Raw genomic sequence first — 20,545 nt, 5'->3', positions numbered from 1 at the left:
TTCTCTGCCTAAACATTCATAGGATTCTGAACTTGGATCCTATTCATCCTACGCAGAGCAGGAGAACCATGGAGGCAGTCTTTGCTTCCGCACTCCTCTAGCTCTGCATTTTTGCTCAACGAGTATTTTTGCCTGTCTAGCTGGGGCTCTGCAGAGTGAGAGGGAAAGAAGCTGGAGGATTCTTGTAAGCCAGCAACCCCAGCCCCCTCCCCTCCCCACCCATAGAACTGTCACCTTCCTTTCCGAGGTTGCTTTTGCAACTGGCTGTGAGGGGAAGGGGGCAGGGAGTTCGGACCTCTGGGTCCGAGTTTGGAGCGCTATCGCCAACCTCAGATCCAGGAATCTGAACTATCCTATGGCCCCCAAGACCCTGCCTAGGGTCCATAGGATTGCTCCCTCTGTCACATAAGAACTTTTGTAGACATTATGCAATACACAATATCCTTCAACTAAACTTCAAATAATAGAAAGCAAAGAATGCAGATGGACATTATAATTAAATGTATGATTCCAGAAAATTACAAAAATGCTTTATCTTTCAATAAACCTATCTTCAAACATTTGCTCTTTTTTAGCTTTCATATAGCCATAGACCTAAGAAAATTTATATGGGAATAGGTTCCATTGAAATTGATGAAATACATTTCTATGCAGTGTATTTAGGATTGGAGTATAACACAGTCATCCAAGAAGCACAGTTACTCAGAAGCAAATTCCACTGAGTAATGATACATCCAAGTGGGTATGGTGTTTTTTTTAATGCTTGAAGTGTAGGTTATTGGAATGTGTGAGAGAAAGGGAAGTGGAGGATCTCTTCCCTAGCACTATTCTTGGTTGAATTTTGTTTCTTTAGAAAGTTAAAATATGTAATTTGGTTTAGAAACCAAATTTGGTTTTGGTAAAACCAAACTGACATATGCACTGCCTTGATGAGTACTGCTAATGAATCTGGCTGTTGTCTTATGATTTATTTGCCAGGATTAAAAGGATGTAGTCTCATAGGCATGCTGAAAAGGCTTTATGCTTAATACAGAGATTATACACAAGCCAAGAAAATGAAAACATTAAGTATATACTGGAACACAGTATGGCATTAGCTGCCTTTGGCATTCTTCTTACAGGTAGCACAAATAATTTATTTCCTCATGTTGGTATGTTTAAATAACATTGCTTTCAAGTCTAGCAAGGGTTTTTCTGAATCATGACTTTAAAAAAAAGAAGAAAAGCAATCACAATACCAATCAGCAACATAAACTGAACAACCTTGGAATGTAGGTTTGTTATATTGGCCCAATCCAAGCTACTTTTCGAGGTGGAGTCTTGGATATGATGCAAGAAGTGTATCTTTAAGAAAGTTTCAGAGTTGTGACCTTATGAATAGAATTCTTACTTTAAGGTAAGATACTTTTTTACCTTGGGGCTTTTTTGTTACATTTCATTTCATTCTGGCCACCACTTAGAGGCTGATGTAAATGGTTCCATGTACTATGGTGTGACTCACCATATGTTACAGGACCTTTTCTCTATGCCTCTGCAAACAACTGGAAAAAAGAAAGGTTTGTAGTATCACAGTAAAAAAAATGTCTGAGCCACGGGGAACGATGTGGTTTCCAGATGGTGTCCTTAATGTGTAACTAACCCTTATTCAGAAGTTATCTGTGAAAGTTTGTGGTTTTACAGATAGTTAAAGGAACAACTCTGGCAACATCAATCCTATATACGAATTGTGAACTCATTCACCAAGTGCCGATCCTTATGTAGCCAAACAGCACCATCTACACACAAGGGGAAGGTATCAACAGGCTCTGGGAAACTGCAGAGTTTGCTGAAGTAATAGGCAGAACACTGAAAGCCAAATGAAGACTGGCCATGCTAACAGGGTGGGGTGGGGTGGGGGAGGGAAACAGAAAACAAGAGGGGAATGGAGTAACCTTGGGACAGGGCATGGCAGGCTGGCTGGCACCTGAAGAAGACCACTACACACTTCAGCATTTTGTTGCAGGTCCCACGTGTTCTGAATATATTTGCAAGTATAAAGTAAAAGTATGTCCATGTGCAAACTTCTTGCATTCTAGATTCATTGCAGTTGGATGTATGGGAAGCAAAACCAGAAAAACCAAAGGCAGTATGTTACATCATGTTATCCATATCCAGGGTATGAATTACATCACACATGCTGAGCTCCAAGGAAGCGGAACCTGTCTTAGGACAGACTGTTTGTCCAGTATTGCCTGCTTTGATGGTCAGTGGCTCTCTGGGGTCTTAGGTAGAGGTCTTTCACATCCCTGCTACCCAATCCTTTTAACTGGAGGTGCCAGGGATCGAACTTGACCATATACTCTTCTCCTGAGTGATGGTCCCTCCCCTCTCATCTTTCCTGTATACTCCTGAGGGATCAGTGCAGGATCAGCTTGGGTCCAGGCAGCTTTTAGGAGCTGGATGTGCTGCATTAGTATGACCTTCCTGTTCAGAACGTGCGCCAAAAGTGTGCTAGGCAAATAACTAACTTCACTGTGAGTGAGTTCCTCCTTTACTAAAGAACAAAGCTTTCTTCAGCTTTTTAAACTTTAAAGAGCTGGATTAAATCCTTACTAATGGGAACATCAGATTATAAAGTAGAGTTGTGCGGGGGATTGTATACTCGTAGTTTTCCCTCTCTCTTTTTGTATCTGTGTATAAACAATGTGGCTTTTGTGTCTCTGTAGTGGTGCAGTCTGCCAGGTCCGTAGCTCATGAAAAATACTGTATTAGAATTATGTTTGAGGTCAGGGTTGTGTGAGTGACCAACTAAAGTAAATTTGAACTCAGTAACAAGCTAAGCAGCAGTTTTAACAGGTTTGCATCCTACACACGTGTGCAGACCTATGCACTTTTACACAAATGTCTCATATATTTAAATAGAGGGGACCTTCAACAAAATGTGCTGCTGTTCAGGATTCCAGCCCCATTCCTCCACTGTCCCAGTTTTCTGCCCCAGTCCCCCTGCCCCACCTTTGAGTCAGTCACCATTCTGTGGCCATTGAGCATGCTTGGTCCACAGTGGGCTTTTTCCTCCTCCCCACCTTTAGGGTTCCCCCCCCCTAAGTATTTCTTGTATTTCTTCAGGCCTGAGTTTGTTCTACAGACCCCTGAGTCTGCTGATATCTCTCTTGTGTGTGTGTGTGGTGCAGTTTGGGCTACCTTCGCAACGGCACTTGCAGCCTGAACATTGGAAATAGAGGGAATAATAACATTTATTTTCACATAAATGTGATGGATGACATAACACTACTGTTGGCAGGCATAAAGCGTTGCTTCCTTTATGAGATCTAGCTGTAACACTGTAGCTAAGGATTAAGCCATACATGACAATTTGCCTTGCATGGACAGAATGGCTCCTTCTGTTTGCGGAAGGCTTCTGATCCAACAGAGGAATCCTGGTGGTAGAATGGTGGAGGTGTCAATTTTTGTCGATTCCACTCTCCTGCTGTGGCCACCTAGAAAATCTGCTTTGGAAGTTTGGGGGACCCTCTGGAACAGTGGTGGAACTGGGAGCTGTAGGGGAGGGTGGAATTGGTGGAAATGGACTCCCCCTCCTTTTCTGCTGGCAGGAGTGTTCTGAGCAGAACCTCACTTAAGGGACGCTACCACCGACAGACAGAAATGCTGGACCCAACCCACTGTATCTGTATTTCTTCCCCCTCCTCCGTGGTGGGGTATGTGTGATCTATATTCAGGAAACAACCCCAGCAGAGGAAGCATTAACCCCTCTTCCCCAGTGCCGCTGATCTGATCAGATTTGGAGCCCCCTGCAAGCTTGACGCTAAAGATATGTTGGGTGACCCAGTCATGGATCTCCCATGTCACATGTACTTTTGCTCTAAGAGCAGGAGTTGGGAAGACCCTAGTTCAAATGTTGGCTCACTAGGTGGCCTTAGGCAAGCCATTATACACTCCGCCTCAACCCCCCATTTGCAATATGGGGGGGGACAACAACAATATTGGCTTACCTCAAAGGGCTGCTTTAAAGGCTTTTTCTGCTGTGTCACCCCAGTTGTAGAATGCCCTCCCCTTGGAGGCCCAGTTGGCACAGACATTGGTTTCATTTCTGTGCCAAGTTAAAACATGGCGTTTTATCAAAGCCTTTGAGGGCTACATGCACTCCCCAAAGTAGCACACTGTTTTAACTGTTATTTTAGATTTTAAATTGGTATTAGCATGTTTAGGGAGCAGTCCTACTGGGATAGGCGGCTGCCTCCGAACTCAGAGGCGACCACCTATCCAATGCAGGGCAGGAGAAGCGCGGAAGGAATTGCCCCTTCCACACTTCAGCTGCCCTGCACTTGCAGTTACACAGCCAATTTCAGCTGTCTAGCCGTGGGAAGGCAGAGTGGGGGAGGAGGCTGCTGGATGACACACAGGATGTGTCATACCGGCATTTCTGTCTTCCCCGCCCCGGAACGCCCCTCAGAACACCTAATTTAGACAGCTCTGCATTCCTCTTCCAAGCGCAGAGTGTGGGGCCATTCTGTGCTGCCTACGAGGCAGCGTGGTGGGGGGGAAGGTCAATTCCCGGAAACCGACGTATCCTATGGCAATCTAGCCACTGACTAGCAGCCATAGGATTGCGACCTTAATGGTTTAATATGTTTTTAGCTGTTTGAATTATTTATTGTTTTATACTGTCTAAACTGATTCTATCTGTATGCCACCTGAGATCCTAATGATATGGGGTGGGATATAAATGTTTAAAATAAATAAGTAAATAAATAAGGTTCAGCTAATGCATATGAAGCATTTGAATGCTATGAAGTGTTATTGTTATTATTATTAGCTTCGGCTACAGAGCAGTGTAGAAATGTAATAAATAAATACAAATAAAATAAAATATTATTTCAGACATGTCAAACTGTATAAAAAGCCCTGTAAACAAACACTAGAACAAGTGAAAACACATAGATACAAAAGTCTGAGACCCATTTTGAAGTATATATAGGCTATATATATGTATAATCATTCTTATGATTCAATCTCCAGTACTAATCATCCAGAGAAGCTTAAATGTAATTTAGCTCCACTAGTTTCAGTACCACTTTAATACTCTTGAATGTCTCTGGGCTGTATCCATTATGTAGAAACAAGCAGTGTTGAAATAATTGGGACCTATATCCAGGTACTAGTACCAAACTACTCCACACTGAAGACAATAACAAACCTTCCATTTTTAATGGAGCTGTACAGCATTCTGTACAGGGGAGGGTTCACGGTCCCACATAAAGTTTGTTTAATACAAATTTGGCTTTTAAGGCATGATTTAAACCTATATGTTTTAAATCATGTCTTAAAAACCAGATTTGTATTAAACTTTATGTGCAACTACCCTCCCTTGTACAGAAAGAATGCAATCTAGCTCCATTAAAATCAGTGGGAGGTTTGTTATTGTCTTTATGCAGTCTCCTTTTTGCTAGCCATCCTTTCAAGTGGTCCAGGAGCACTAATAGAGTAAGTAGCTCAAAATCATGAGTGATGTAACCGTACAGGCTTAATTATGCCTTGTACTGTTTATTCCACTTCTTTGTTTGTTTAGATTTACAGCCTGCTCTAGGTGAGTAACATTATTTCATAATCTCATTCATCCTCATGACAATACTGTGAGATAAGTGAAAGTCACAGATGGGCAACTGAAGCTGTGAGATGGTGTTTTGGCCCAAATAAACCAAAGTGTCTTGGGTTGAGCTGCATTTTAAACCCAGATTTCTCTGATTTCTATCTAGAACTCTTCTGTGGGACCACATGTAACTTCTGTAAAAGAGAGAGGACGTTAGAAGCTTCTAGTTCTGTTCAGCTCCGGCTGTGTTAGATGCTGAATTGAATACAATGTCTGTATCTGGGGTAGATAACCTGGTCCCCTCCAGATGTTTTGGGCTACAACTCCCATAATACCTGACCATTGGCCATGCTGGCTAGGGCTTATGGGAATTGTGGTCTAAAACATCTGGAGAGCACCAGGTTGCCCACCCCTGGTTTATATAATGTCATTTATTTATTAAGTGTATAACTGCCTTTCATCCACAAGGCATCCCAGGGTAGTGTACATACAATTATATAAAAAGACAAATGAAATATAATAAAAACAATATAATTTGACATGGAGAAACATCTGAACAGTACCACAATAGTGGATAGGCTGTGTTGTTAAGTAGCAGCTTACAAATGTTTGCATGAAAAATTAATGGGTTGTAATGGAGAAGCTAAAAAAGGCTTACAATAACCCTTTGCCTATTGTCATATGTTGTATTCAGGAAATAAGAGCAGCCGGGAGTGTTCACTATGTGTGTGTCTTGTCTAATTAGGTCAAAAATGATTCAGTGGCTGATTGCAAGGTTGATGCCAGAGTGTCATTAAATCATTCTTCTACATCATAGAGGATTATTTGCCTGGTTTGGTTTAATACCAAACAGGTTATTTAGCATTTTAAGGGGCCAGTTCTTGTGTTCTTGTTTCTTTGAAGCCAGAATCAGGGCCAGCCTAATTATATTGATGCCATATATAAAAACCCTCATGCATAAAGTCAAGCAGTAGCTGTAACTTTCAAACCACTTGGTTCCTGAACTATCTCAGCAACTTTAGTGGCACTATTCTTCAGTGAATGTTCCAATAATTTCAGGCTAATGAATGCTAATACTTTTTTTTTTTTTTTTTAGTTTTTACAATGGCAGGGAAAATACTAATGATCAACCTGTATTAAAGATGGGAAAAGATGCATTTCAGTCCTGAAAAGGAAGTTCTCGTAGACTCAATAGAGGAAATGAGATGGTACTTTTTATCTGGCCCAACAAGTGTTTATAATGCAGCATATAAACCTTGGAGTTACATAGATCTCATTGTTTAACTCCGAGTTAAATAAAGTCTGGGATCCAAAGTTCCATGCACTGTGTTCTGTTCATGCCTGAAGGCTTTCCATCTCCCCAGTCTAGTGTCAGCCCCAGCACAACTGAAAAGCTCCCCCAAGGCTGGGGGCCCCTTGGAGCAATGCCCTCTGAAGTAGGAGGGACTGCTGCCAGAAGGATATATCTTACCATATACACGTGGCTGTGCTTTGATCTCCCAATGTATTTAACTCCAAGGAAGTTTGCTAAAATAAATACTAAGCTCAGTTCATGATACTGGAGATATTGTGAAGATATGGTAAGTTATTCCCTTAAGTGGTAGATTTGCCTAGCCATTTAAAAGTCCTGGAGCGAAGTTGTTAAATAATTAGGAACAATGCAGTCAGAGTTAAGCCCTTTGGGGTTCAGTTGATTTCAATGGGAGAGAGTTAAGAATATGCTTGACTCTCCCATGGAAATCAATTAGATTGAAAAGTGTTTAACTTCACAGGATTGTGGCCGTATTTCTGCATGAACAGGGTTGAGGGTGGGAAGTGCGATGCTGACTTTTTCTTAGTGATGAGTGAGTGAGTTTCCCCAGGCTTGATTTGGAATAGGCTCACCTAAAATGAGCTAGTTTTAGCTCAATTCAGATTAGGCCAGAAGTAGCCCATTTTAAACTTTGGCCAGCTTCAAGCCACAAATCTCATCATACTCTGGGGGCCTGACAAGGCCTGGAAGGTTCCCTACCACTAACTCCCTTGCAAGCCCCCTGCTATTCCAGTGTTTTTTCCTGCTGAAGCTTACTTGGCAGGGGCAACAAGGAGGACTGCTGTTTTAACCTTGAGTTTCCCAGGCTTATTAAGGACTCAGAACACCCTTGAAAACAACCTTCCCAGGGGTCTTGGTGCAGTGTTCTAGTGCCTAGTGATGGCTGCAGCCACAGCCCTTCTAATTTTCACCACTGCCAGTAAATTTTAGTGGGAAAAGAATAGGGATGGGTGATAATTCCGTTCAGGTTTTAAAAAAAAATTAAATGACCAAAATCCATAAATTTCTTCATAAACAGTTTACAAACATTAATTAAAAAAAGATTTTAAAAATTCAAATGTGGGAGAAAGTGACAGATTTTGTCCATCCAGACAGACGGCTTTGATTGCTTGCCTCTTAAAAATCTGGGTTTGAATCCCTGCGTATTCAGCCATGCTTGTGGTGCTGAATTAGAGTTGCCACCTCTTTTTTTCTGACAGGCTCCTCAACTTTAACAGCTACATGGCAGACAGGCCCAACATGATCCTTTCCGTACAGTTGTTAATGTCTTCTCTGGATGTGCATAAAAACATTCCAAGATACACCATATAAGGGAATTTGAACTTTGGCTGTGGCGCATCCAGGCAGATTTGTCCCCAATGACACACACAGGCAGACACACACGCAGCTCTTTTCAAAGCAAAAACATTTTTCATTGATTAAACAAGAATTAAAATGTAGAAATGATCAATCTTGGGGAACTAGCTTGTTGCAATAATAGGGCATTTATACGAATTCTAATATGGATTCAGTCAGTCATAATACGTCAAATCCTAGACGTATTAAGTATAGAAAGCAGAATGTAAAATGAATACTGTATACATCCATGCAAAAGGTTCAGATTGTGGTTGAAAGAGCTCAAATGTCCACTTCGCATCTAAACGAAGGACTGCTGTACACCGAAGACTAGGCTGCGGACATGCATGATAAGTCCAGGTCTCCATGGGATGGACCATGATTCTAGAGGGTTGCAGAAGTTGGGTTTAGGCAAATTGGAGCCCTAAGGTTAACTTGGAGAAGGAAAGAGAAAGGAAGAAGTTTGGGGAACGAGGTTTCCAAGACTGGGGAAGAGGGATTATAGTGGTTTGTCTCTGGCTGGGTGTGGTGCCCTCAGTCACCATGGTGAAAGGGAGACCCTAACATTTGGGGCAACTAAATTCAGAGCACTCATACCAATCAAAGTGGCCGGGCTTCCAAAAATAGAGCAAGTTCCCACACACACGCACACAAGCACATGATAGAAAAGCAGGTACAGGGCGGAGGCCACAATTGGTAGGGAAAGGATCTCCAGAAATAGAATCGGTCCTGAAAGATACCTTTCCCAGGATCCTGTTGGATCCTTCCTGAACACAGCGCTGGTGTGTGGAGAAATGCCTGTGGTTATGGTGAAGGAAGAAGCCATGGGAAAGGTTGCAGGCAAGTTGCTGCTTTGGCTAGAGCAGAGACCCAAGTGGCCAGAATATGTGTTCTGGGAAAGAGGGTTTATAAGGCCTGATGCAACCCCGAGTTCCATGGCTTAAATTGATTTCAGGGAGGAGCAAGAGGCAACAGAGGCAGCCAGGAAAACTGGGCTTGTCATGCAGCAGAAGTGATTTTAGCAGAATGGTGTAGGTCCAAGAGCCAATGGGACTGGCAGGGGTCACTAAACACTGAGGAGCTGAAATCTTGGGTTCTTAAAGTGTTTTAACAAAGGCACAAAGGCTCTGCATTAAAATAGACAAAAGAGGGGCAGAAGATGCTTGGGTGGAGCAAAGAGTGGTCTCAATAGGACTGGTTTAGGATAGGCTAAACCTAGCCAAGGCAGTACTTTTCTGAGATTGTGATGCTTGAGGGTGAGGAACCCCTGCCCAGCTACCACAACTTATCACTAATTATGATAAGTTGGAGGTATGTGACTCTTTGCCTGGGGTGCATTCAGGCCTGGTCTCTGATTACCGTGCCTAATAGAATTATGAGGCATTCCATCTAGTGTGGGTGATTGAATCATATTCTGAATTTCCATCCTGGGTACATGACTAGATGCTAACGTCCCCATGACAAGAGCACTTACTGAGTACTTTCCCCATTCAGCTGGTGATGCAAGCTCTCTATGCTCACCTTTATGTCAGGTGCCAGGCTGAACTTCTTAAAGTGCCAAATAGTACCATGCCAGATATTGGGGTGAAGTTTCTTTCATGCTCTCTGCAGAGTGGTCTCCCAGCACTGGGAATATTTGTACCTGGCCCAATTGGTGAGAATTTCATTTGGTTCATTCTTTTATAAGAACTTAACAAAATTGGCAAAGGTCTTTATAAACAGGATGGAAAGAATTTGAGATTATTTTTGTTAATGTGGGTGGAAGTGAAACTGACCCATTTGGCCATCCCTAGAAAGGAAAGGGGACAGTAGCACAGATGTCTGAGAATGGAGCGAAACTCTGGATAGGTTTGGGCTTGGCTTGTAATTAGTTTGGTGGTTCCAAGTTGGGGACATTCATACTTTGAGTTCAGGATGCTTGAGGAATTTCCCCTTGTGAGTTCTCATAGAAATTGACCTGATCAGCACCTCCCAGACTAATGTGCAGATCAGAACGTAGCTATGCTCTCAGTTTTGCACTTGAATTTTGTGTTGCAATTTTCACCTCAAATAATGTAGCAAAATGCATATAAAATGTGCATTTTAGGATAAAAATAAATTGAAGAACTAGAGAAATATGTTAAAAATTCATGTTAAATAAAAAACTTTGTGCAGATTAAAAATTAGCAGATTAATTTGGACCAGAATGGAATGGATTTAGGAATAAACACATGTGAAATGGGCATGGACTGGAAAAAGACAGATCCATCCATCTACTCCTACCCTTGAGGGCATCACTTATTTTCCGTTCCAGTGGCAACCTCTTGCACTCATTCAGTAGATCATGAACGACCCTTTGGATTCTGGGCTTGTATCCATTTTTAAAAACTGGGGCTGGCAATGACTGCATTCTGTTCAACAAAATATACAAAGTAGCATTTTATTTCAAGTAGAGGTGGGGGAGAATTTTGTTTGGTCCACATTTTTAAATGAACTTACAGTGACTTGCAGTTCTTGAACTAATTATGTGGATTGGAACACAATTGTCCTTGGATTGCGCATTTCCCTGAATTTTGCAATGCAGTTCTCGGCTTAAATTGCATACAAAACTGTGAAAAACTACATGTGAATTTTCGTGTGTTGTTGTTTAAATTGCAGACGGATGTGGAAAGTGGACAGAACAGATTCATGATTACGATTGAAACTGACATGGTCCAGAAATAGACTGATTGGTCTCTCCTTGATTTCAAGGTTGTGCTAAAATTTATTGCCTATTTCATTCATGGAGTGAGCCAGTTGCCATGTTTTCCTGTCACAATACATCTTATTTGTTTTGCTATGTTTATTTGAGGTTTTTTTTTTAGCTGTATCCACTTTTCTCCCAAACCTATGCCATCTGTAAAATGGGAAACAGTTACACATTTTCTCTATTGTAAAAACTGCTTCTACTTAAAATGGTATTTTATTGTCACTTTCACATCCCAGAGGTTGTATCTTTTTGTCTCTTAATGAGCTTTCTGTGGCACCCTGTTGAAGGACTTTTATTTTGTTTAGAAAAACAAAATGAACTCCTATGTGTTTTGACAGACCTATATATGAGTTTAGAGAAATAAAGACCTTTTATGTATTAAAAAATATCAAGCATGCTTAATACCATGAATAGGAATGTGAACAGTTTTTATATTTTAGAGAAACACAATGCATTGTGGCACTTCTGGTTTGATATGCACTTGCAAGAGCTACTACCAGTTTTAAGAGGGTTAACTAAATTTTAGAAAACCTCTTTTTATAGACTGCATATATTGTAACCTCATAATGTTGATGAACTAGAAAGCTCATAGGTGCTGATAAGAGTGTGCTGCATTCTGGGTGCATGTGGTCAGTAGGAGGGATGTGTTGGATGGCAGTGCATAGAGCAGCTTTTCCCAACCTGGTACTCTCTTCAGATTCAGATTTTGGAAGACAATTCCCAGAATTCCTGACCATTAGCCATGCTGGCTGGGGCTGATGGGAGTTGAAGTCCAAAACATCTGGAGGGCACCTGGAGGTTGGGGAAGGCTGGTATAGAGGTTTGGTGTGTTCTGTGTATGTGTTTTAAAAAACAAAACAGAGGATGGAAGCAAGGATGGAAAGACCTTGCTACTTTTCTTTTTTTGCTTGATCCTGCCTCTTAACATCTGGTTAGGGACTGTTATTCCTGAACCATAGGTCAACTACCTAATATCACTCATATTTCATATTCTGTAGGGCCTTTCCTAACTTTTAAAAGAATTATAATGTTTACAGTTTTATATATTTGCATAATGAATAACTACATTAATAAACATTCCTACCCATTCCATATACCAGTGCTGGAGATGGGACATGCAAGAAAGATTCTCTGTGGACCCGGATGAGCTTGTTGTGTTTCTCCAAAAAAGCTCTGTAGTAAGGGACCACCGGTCTTATTACAAACCTCTCCAGTTATTAAGATCTGCAGGAGAGGTCCTCTTGAGGGCATCATTACCCACAAAGGCCTGTTTAGTGGGCATGCATGGAAGCGCTTTCTCCGGTGTGGCTCCCAAACTCTGGAATATGCTCCCTCAAGAACTACAATGGCCCCTACTCTCCTGACTTTTAGAAAGCATGTGCTTTTAGAAAGGATGTAGAAAGTCAAGGGAGGGGGGTTGAGATACACCTGAAGAGGTCACAGCAACCTTTTGGAAACAGGCACAACTTCCTCTGATGGGATATTTTAAAGAAATGCTTGCTTGACGCACTGACTAAGGTTGTACTTCTGTTCCATTAAAATTGCTGGGTGTTTTACTATTAGGGGCAGGATTGTACCCCCAACTGCAGAAAATTCAAATGTTCTGATGTTGGCAAATAGAAGTCTCTGAAAATGGATGACTAAGCTGGAAATCGAGGCAGTGATGGCTATAGTTTTTGTTGCAGTTGTGCCTTTCTTGTGACCTTCTGTAGTACTGCATGAGGGAGGATTGCCTAGGATGGTTTCTAAAATGTTAAATCCCATCAAGTACATGGGTCTTTTTCATGTCCCCTTATTTCCAGTTTTTAAACATCTTTATTGTTATCACGATGGTTTTAACTGCACCAGTCACTCAGTTTCCCATTGTTAACTAGGAGTGCAATCCTAGCCCCACACACACACACACACACCCCGCCATGGCTGGAGGGGGATAGGATTGTGTATTGTTTGCACCATGGTGTGTGTGTGCGTGTGCACGTGTGGCTGTGCTGCACTGGGGGCCTCAGCTGTGCCCAGGTGGGTGGAAAATTTCTGCTCGTGGTTCTACTCGTGGCAATAGCCATCAGAAAGCCCCCAAATGAGGTGTTCTGGGGCACAGCAAAGGTGGGGAGGAGCTGGATGGGGATCCAGAATCCAGAACTGCTCCATTCCCCCAGATGAGCCTAATCATCAGCTAATTTCCCCCCATTGGTGTCAGTGGGGAAAAACTGTGATTTGCTGGGCTGAAAAGCCCAGTGAAGCCACCCTCAACTTCTGTTCTGACCTGCATGAGCTGGCAGGGCTTGAGATGCGTGGGAGATCCGCCATGCCATTCTTCCTTGGCACCACTTAGGATTGCTCAGCCTCTCACTTCCATAAAATGTGTCAGTTGTTCATTCAGCTCTGTTAACATTGACAGCTGCTTTTAGTCCAATCTTTTCTTTCTAGTGGAATTTAAGATCTGAATTGCATAATGTCAAGTTTATTATCACGAAAGGAAACATGGATAGCTGTCATGGAGAGGAAAAAAAGAATGTTTGAAGTGTCAGCAGATTGTGAAACTGCCACAAACAAACATATACCTTTGTCCCTTTCTCCCATTTACAACTACAAATCAAATCAAAGGAAGCGCAAGAAGTACCTCCTGCTCAGGGTTTGAGACAATTTGTCGAAATATGTGATTTGTGTATGTGTGTGCGGGTGCCGTGTTTGATCGTCCTCCCCTTTTGCAATCAACAAAGAGAGACTCGTAGTTCAAGCTGTTATGGATTTATTATGCTAAAGGCAAGCTTTTCCACAATGCACATTCAAGGAAGCTGTCAAACTGCCCGAAGCTCTAAATGACTGTTCTAAAATCTCTATTAGGGAAGACAACTTGCAAGGTAGTGAAGTTGCCAACAGTTTACCTGCAGACACCGATCGTCAAACCTGCGTAACAGTGATGTCCCCCCCTTAGAGTGGCTCCTTTCTACATTGGCTTCTAAGCGTGGCTATCCTGGCAGAGTGTCTTAGCCCCATCCCTTAATCCAATTGCTTTGACTTGCAATGGGCTCTGGTGTCTCTCAAGTCGCACCCCTCCTCCTCCTCCTTGGAAACTTGGTTTCCTCGATGGGCGGGGGATGCGGTGACTCAGCCTAAGCCATCTGTCAAGGCCTTGGGAAGAGTCTCTCCCAATGCCTGGGGGCTCTGGTGGAGGTTCCTCCCCCATTCTCTGATCTAGCTGTTCCAACTCTGATCCAGAATAAGAGTCCTCGGAAATCTCAAGAGGCCCAGGCTCAGCCCTGACAGTGGGGAGGGAAGCTGTGAAATTGTAACTGAAACATGATAAATTATTTTAAGTAACTGATGTTCTCAAGAGAACTGTACTGATGTTCTCACGGGACTAACATAAATACCTGCTATAGTTAATGGTACCTTAAACACTGTTTTTTAAAACTAGGATTTTCATGTGGATGTTATTTATTTAATAGATTTATAAACTGCTTACCATATCTCATAAGTGGTTTACAAAGGAACAGTAAAATACATCATAATAAATACAAAACATGTATAAAACCATTAAAACCAATTACTCAAAACACCACAATTAAATTAAGTTTGTTAATCTAACACAGTGCTGCCTACTTTGATGGGCAGCAGTTCTCCCGGGTCTTAGGAAGAGCTCTTTCTCATATACCTGCTACCTGACCCTTTTCGCTGGAGGATGGAACCTGGGACCTTCTGCATGCAAAGCATGTACTCTACCTCTGAGCTATGTCCTTTCTCTCTATGCTTCAGCTTTTCTAGTTTTCGATGTACAGTAATATCACAGATCTGTCCCTCCTTTTGTATTCAGCTTGGGCACCAAGGAAGTTTTATTATTCAACCTTAATTTCCTTGTTTCTGGTTTGTGAAGATAATTGATTAGCTCCTTAGGTTCACTCTGTTTGCAGAAGAATATGTATGTACTTTCATTGTCTCCTTTAAGGTAAGCTATTAATCATGTAAATATTTCAACTCACAGTTTGCAGTCATGAGATATATACCAATCCTACGTTCTGCCTAACATAAAACCATGACCATTTCTGTGTTTAAGACTTTACCCTCACTAACATAAATTGGCCAGATAAATAAAAAAACTAAACAGTGAAGTCACCAAGCGATGTTTAATCAAGGTTCTGGAGTCTGGACAGCTCCACAAGTTTTTTTAAAATTTCCATATTGGGTTCGTATTAATTTTCATGTCTAGAAAAAGTGTGTAAAAAGCATGTGGGAACATCTTTTCCAGACATGTGCATGGAGCTATAAACATACAAAGCAGCCAAGATCTCATGTATGAATCAAATAATTTTTCCCCATGGTAGATAATTTTCTGCTAAAGATATTGGGGCATAACCTGCATGCATGCTTTATAGCCTCATTTCTCATACTTGTAAATAAGGACTGTATTGAATACAAATATATGGGTTGGAAAAAGTAACTTCTGAAGCTGTTTTCAATCACTTTGCCTCACAGAAAAGTGGGGATCCTCCCCTACGACCACATTTTCCCCAATTAGAGGTGGCATATCTTAGTTTATAAATGGGACATGTAGCCAAAGTTCTGCATGCGCACCCCAGATTCTTTCTTTCTTTCTTTCTTTCTTTCTTTCTTTCTTTCTTTCTTTCTTTCTTTCTAGAAATAATGGAAAAAGTTCAATTTTAATTACAAGTTCACAATGCTCAAAATAATTAGTAGCCTTAATTGTAAGTGGTATTATGCACTTTGCCTATAAGATAGCACCATATTTTCCACGATGCTGTTTGGGCACCATGTAGGCACTTATGAGCTCAGGGCACCATGATGATAACTTGCCTAGTACAGCAGGTGCTTTCCAAATGCATAGAAAAGAGGTTAGATCTTTTCTTTACCATCATATATAAATAGTTATAGTCCATTTAATATCATTCAGCAGCTGAAGGTGCCTAGTGGGACCAAAATTTTGCATAAACCCAACATATAAGTTACTTTTTATTTATCTCAATTTTACTTCGTTTTACTTAGTTTTAATACCAGAGTTGGCCATTAAGCTGTCATGTCCCTAGTGTCGTTGCATGTAGCTGTGGATAAATTCAGCAGTTATTTTACATATGTAGTTACATACTGAGTAACTACCTAGCTATACTACCTAGCTCAGTATTGTCTTGATTGGCAGCAGCTCTCCTGGGTCTCAGGCAGGGTATTTCCCTGCACCACACCTGATGTGATTTTAGGTGGGAAATGGTATGCCAGGAAGTGAATCTGGGGCCTTCTGCATGCAAAACACATGCTCTGCCATTTATTTTTATATATATATACGTACGTACGTACGTCTTGGCCGCCTTTCAGGGCAGAAGCCCTCCTGAGGCAGCTTACAACAATAAAATACATAAAAACAGTTAAAATATTAAGTGATAAAAACAATAAAAGCCAACAATTAAAACCAACAATAAAACCTACAATGGTGTTAGCAGCAGCAGTAGCAGTCATATTAATAGAAGGCCAAGGTAAAATAATATGTTTTCAAGGCCTTCTTAAAAGTCTGCAGTGATGGGGTATGGCAGACCTCTGACGGCAGCTTGTTCCAAAGGCTTAGCTATGTGTCCAGGTCCTATTCATATGCCTTCCAAATTATCTATATCTTCAGACATAACGGTGTTTCTTGATGATTTCTAATGAGTGAGCCTGAGTTCAGGAATAAACCCTCATCCTCATGAATAGAAAAAGCAATGATTGACATTATCCATTCAAGATTAATTTTTGTGTAACTGTGATGACAGAAATTAAACAGGAACATACCAGACAACTGTAATTCTGTGGCTAAAATACTATTGTGTGATCTTGTTATTTATTTGTTTAATTCAAGAACTTCCATTAGTTTTTTGTAGTATGAAATAAGAAATATCAAAACCAAATAGCTGTTTCTGGAATGATGGTGTGAGAAAAGAATCATGGGTGCTTTAGAAGAAGGCTGCAGTAATTTCAGAATTATCTTACAGTAGCGAAATACAAAGCTATTAACTCAAAATCTTCCTAAACCAGGGAAGGACACCTCATGAAGAGGTAAACAATTCAAATATATTCCCCTTTATCTGTTATTTTATTATATCACTTACTGAAAAAGTTTTTCTCTGGATGTGTGTATGTGTGTCTGCTCTGTTTATATATTTGTAGCTAAACTGTTTTTATATTATGCATAATACTGTATCTTTTAGGTTTTAAATCTTTGTAAACCACCTATAGAGCTTTGGCTATTGAATGGTATAGAACAGTAAGAAATGAAACAAAATGAAATGAAATGCATATGTTCTGTGCATTTTTCTTCAATAATTTCCTACTCATGATGGTCCTCTTGAATGAATACATCCATGAATGAATGTGTTAAGTTTATTGTTTACCTAGACAGCCATGACAATATTTTTTATGAAAGGGCCAAAATATTAAAACGTAGCCGTAGATATAATCTAGAAAACATAAATGGCCAAGATTATATAACAACATACTGAATGTGAAACAAAATTAACTTTGTTTGGCTGTAGCTGTTGCAAATGGAGCAACGTTATATATTACAAACTTGCATATCCTTTAAGAGAAATTCCATTTCCCTGATAGTTCTCATGTTATGACCAAAGAAAGTAAAAAATGACTAATGCAGCTCGAAATGCTTCACAATTAATATGTATAGGAATGTGTAATTAGAAGTGATGGAGAAATTTTGGAAACCATAGAATAGTTTTAGTTTCATGCGTTTTGGCCATGAGTCAGAACAAAAGTGCATTCACCGAGCAGCAAAATATTTATTTATCTATGGGATTTATACCCCTTGCTTCAATAGCGTTCTCAGAGCAGCTGTTTAAAAAATGTGACGCTAAATCTAGATTGCAAACAGTTATAAACAGAATACTTCATGTCCAGTACAAGGACAACCACATTGCCAAATACAGATGAAAGATTACATCATTCCCCCCCCCACAAAATAATAACTTAAAGAGCAATCCTAACCCCCATCATGGGCTGGCTGAGGGGAGTTAGGATGGGGTGGAGCTCTGCTGGCATAGAGGAGCTCTGCCACCAGGGTTGCACGTCCACCCGGAAGGTCCCAGTACGCCTGTGGAAACATCTGTGAGGATAGAAGGACCACCAGCAGTGTTTCCACTGGCAAAAGTACCTGCGCCAAGGCATTCCAAAGTTGAGTCAGGGGGGAGGCTTAGATCTGCTGAATCCAAAGCCCCCTTACTCCCCCAACACATCCCTGAATTGGGCCCCCAATGTACTTCAGCTCCTGGCTGGCATGGGTATTTTCCCTCCCTTTCCTTTTAATCGGAGTGATTTTTTTAAAAAGCAAAAATCTGCCAGAAAAAAAGGAAGAGAAACAAACCACCCACCCACCTCCTGCTTTGCCAGAGTGAACCAGCAGGACCCTGGAAATGGCAGATTGCCCACCACAAAACTCCCTATGCCACTTAGGATTACTCTGCCCACAGAACGTATCACTCTTAAGTGGTGACCGGTGACATGCACGCCAAGAAAATGCTGATGTAATCTGCTAATAAAAAGTCAATTTTTGGAACAAGACCATGGAAGACAGCACTTTAGGGAATCTTTTTCTCACCCTCATGGACAGGGGACAATTGAGAGAGGTACTGCAAGATATCTGTTTCCGCAGTACTGCTGATACGTGAGTCTAGAACTGCAAGACATGTTTCGATATTTCCTACCCAAGACTATAAAAGGCATTTGCTGAAGTTGGACCACTACAGAATATGAGCACAGAAAATAACATGCCAACTAATGTTAAAGATTTTTATACCTGCTGCTACATTATTAAAAAAATACTGGGGCTTAAAATTTTCTACTATGCATTATTATTGTACCTATCTTGCTGTCTTACGATCTATAGGAATCATCTTGAAGTATGGATTATCCATCAGGCCAATGATCCTTCTAACAGGGTAGCAAGATCAAAGAAGGAATACTCTTCAGTGTCAGAGCTTGTTCTGTAGGCTTTCTGAAATGTAAGATCTGGCAGTCACTACGATTGGAGTTCTTCAATCAGAAGTATAAAACAGCCTAGTAATTGGACAGATCCATCCCAAGTCACTCTTCCTTAATATAACGTGCTGTGTACATTTGTGGAATGTATGTTGTATGGTCTTTATACTTCAGGTAGTGCAATCCTATACACACTTACCTGGAAGTAAGCTCCATTAAATACAGTCGGACATATTTCAGAGTAAACATAGATACAACTGCTCTGTGAATGAAAAGACACACACATCAGTAATAATAGCACTTATACCTAGGTGTGTTTTATGGTTACAAATTTAAAACGCATCTAGCTATGAGTTCTGTTATTACTGCTGTTTGTTCAATAAATCTTTCCCCCACCCCACTTTCCTCTACCCCAGTACATACATCGCCATCAAATAAAACAAAGCTGCATTAGCACATTTGTGGAATCCCAGCAATGTGAGATTCAGTGAGAAGCTAGCACCTCCGTGAAAAGTGTTGGAATGTTCCAGGGTGTCCTTGGGGATTAGTTAGTGTCTTTCACAACAATGAACCCCCTGTCAACAGTCTTGGTCATGGGCAAACACCAGCCAAGTATACATAAGCTCTTATCAGCTCTAGTTAGACTGTGCGTTCAAAAAAAGCAATGTCATAAAAACCTTCAGTGGCTGGCAATTCCAGAGCTCACTGCTAGAGCTGAAAAGAATTCCCAAACAACACAGGCCTCTTATCAACTTTAATTGCTAGGCAGTGGAGAATTGCTGTTTGTTCAACGTCATCCAGTATTAGTAGCTCTCTGTTGTGGGTTGTGCTATGGAGATAGTGAAATGTTTGGCCAGTGGTGTTTCCAGTAGAAATGAGGAAAAACACCATACTAACAGTAATTCAAACTGTAAATGCACAGATATAAAAGAAATGAAAAACTGTAGGGTTTTCAGGGCGATTAACTGGGCTGTGTTCCTTTTTAGAAGGTAAACAATTTAGAACATGGAATTGTACATTGAATTTTGTGTCCAAACTAGAAAGAGGTAGTACCACACTGTGAATTATAACCAGTAACTGTTCTGCTGTACAATTTTGTGAATTTTTGCTTAAGTGATTTTTATTGAGTTTTCATTAAAGTTTACAAAAACAGATTAGAACAAAGCCTATATTGCATAAGCATTTCACTAATAACAGCAAACTATTCACGTTTTAAAGATTTGGAGCATCTGGGAAGGGAACTTGTATAACCCCATAGGGCTCTGCTAGATTCTATTTTCTCTAGGTCACTTTCTTGTGGTTAAAATGTTGGGTGCTTTGATGTTGAGTGCTTCAGGGGGCATTTTAGGCTTGTAATCCAAGGCACTGGGCCAGCAGTGATACCATCCAGATCTAGTTATACCAATCTTTATTGAGCACACATACTACTGGGCACCAACAGCATATGAACAAAAGATTAAGGCAGCAATCCGAGACAGGGTCTGGGGGGGCAATAGGATTCTTTGGACTTCCAGTGCCAAGGTCATAGACAGTGCTACGATCTTGGAGCTGGGAATCGGAGCTCCCTACACCCTCCCCCTTCTCCTTGCAGCCCATGTGGAGAGAACCATGCTGG

At 41.0% G+C, this 20,545-nt stretch overlaps 1 protein-coding gene across 4 annotated transcripts in view; it reads left to right on the top strand.

Moving 5' to 3' along the window:
- Positions 1 to 20,545, top strand: part of KCNQ1 (potassium voltage-gated channel subfamily Q member 1) — a 487,838-nt gene that overhangs the window by 2,790 nt on the left and 464,503 nt on the right. The gene's annotated exons all lie outside the window — the stretch shown is intronic.

This window comes from Heloderma suspectum, chromosome 1, assembly GCF_057233095.1.
Source record: "Heloderma suspectum isolate Gila_16-S chromosome 1, 16-S_ref, whole genome shotgun sequence".
NCBI classification, from domain to species: Eukaryota; Metazoa; Chordata; class Lepidosauria; order Squamata; family Helodermatidae; genus Heloderma; species Heloderma suspectum.
Note: the sequence above shows the minus strand (reverse complement) of the source record. Positions and strands in the feature narration are given on the sequence as shown.